Genomic DNA, 1,817 nt, shown 5'->3' on the forward strand with positions numbered 1-1,817 from the left:
TTTATATGCTGCCCCCATTAGGCTGTGAACTCCTGGAAGAAATGACTTCCTTCATATCCTCCCTGCTAAGCCCAGTACTTGGCATGTGATAGCTACATAATAAATGCTTTTGGTTGATTGATTCACTGATTGAAACTTGTCCAGAATACGTTTCCTATCTTCCTAGTCTACTCCGGTGCTCGTTGCTCCATATTTTCATGTCCTGGCCAGGAGGAGTTGACCTCAGTACTCTCTGATCACCACTGGCAGTTCCCTCTGTGCCCATCAACCACCCGCCTCTCCTCCTCCATCACTGGCCAGCTGCTCCCATGGACCAGCTGCACATTCAGTTTCACTCATAACCATCTTCCTCACCCTTACCTGTGCCCGGATGCACAAAACTGCCCTTGAACCACCCTGGCTTCCCTATTTATCACCCTTTCAAATGTCTGTACTCTCCATCTCGACTCCTCAGAGACCAGGAATGGGCATATGCAGATCTCACTGTCGCCCATAACAACCATCTCAGTGATGTTGAACTCTGAAAAAATGGCCTTTCCTTAACAAAAATTAATCCATCTCTTGTTCTTTCATCTCTCTTTTCCTCATTCCTTAATATAGCCTCACAGCAACTTCTGTCCCACAACTCCCCCGTCTCCACCACCATCACCCCACTCCTGCCCCAATCACCTGTGGTTCGGCTTCCTTGAACCTCCCTTCAAAGCCTTTACCCTTACCTTTACCAGTTCAAATTAAACACATATACACTATAACCAGGCTTTGCCCACAGCTCTCTTGTTCCCTCACCTGCCAATCCGAGCAAGGGAGCTGGCACCATAATGTGCTGGGCCTGGAGTCAAGGCAACCCAAGTTCAAATCTAACCTCAGACACTTAGCTAAGTCACACTTGTTTGCCTCAGTTTCTTCAACTATAAAATGGAGATAATAGCAACAATAATCTTCATAGAATTGTTTGTCTCAAATGAGATTGTTTGTTTAAAAATACAGTATAATGCTTAGCACAATGTAGGTACTTTATAAATGGTTATTCCTTTCCCTTAGTCCTACCCTCCCTGCCTGCTCTCAGTCCTGGAGATCAAAAAGCCCTCCACCATTTTCTTCCCCATTGTCTCCAAAGGAGAAGTATCTGAGAAAGGCCAGCCCTTTCACGTGTCCTCTGCATCCCATCTCCCCTTGACTCAGTAATCGTTCCTTCTCTCTCTCACCATTGCCATTCTCTCCCTTTCCTCTGCCCTCAAACACAGTCTGAGCCCTGATCCACTGTTCCCCCCCCCCATTAATATCTCTTGCATATCCTCTGATAATAAATATTAATCACCTTCCAAGCAAAACACTTTGCTTTCCTAGGGGAACAAAGGCCAAAAAAAAGTTTCTATTTGGATTTTACAGGGGGAATACATGTTATTAATTAAATTATTATTAAATTATTAATTTTAAAAGTGAGTTAATACAAAATAATTTCAGGAGAGTAGAAGTGTTAACATGAGCGTAGGCATCCCATCAGGCCTCTAGGAAAATTCTATGAGCAAGAAGCAAAGAGGGGGCCACATTGTAGCCATGGGGGGGGGACCCCCAGCAAAGACATGAGCTCAAAGATGGACCAACTAAGCAGCAAGACCTCTTTGACCAGAACAGCCCATAGTCACCAGCAGCTGGATGGCAGAAAGGTTGAAGAAGGAAGTCAAGGCAATGTGACCAACCTGGAGGCTATGGCAGCAACCCAGATGAGGTGCAAGGAGCAGGGATTAGGGTAGGTTAGATGTGAAGGGAGAGAAGGGGATGCTGGAGATGGTGGAGAGGAAGAATTGACAAGATTC

This window comes from Monodelphis domestica, chromosome 2 (assembly GCF_027887165.1).
Source record: "Monodelphis domestica isolate mMonDom1 chromosome 2, mMonDom1.pri, whole genome shotgun sequence".
Taxonomy (NCBI): domain Eukaryota; kingdom Metazoa; phylum Chordata; class Mammalia; order Didelphimorphia; family Didelphidae; genus Monodelphis; species Monodelphis domestica.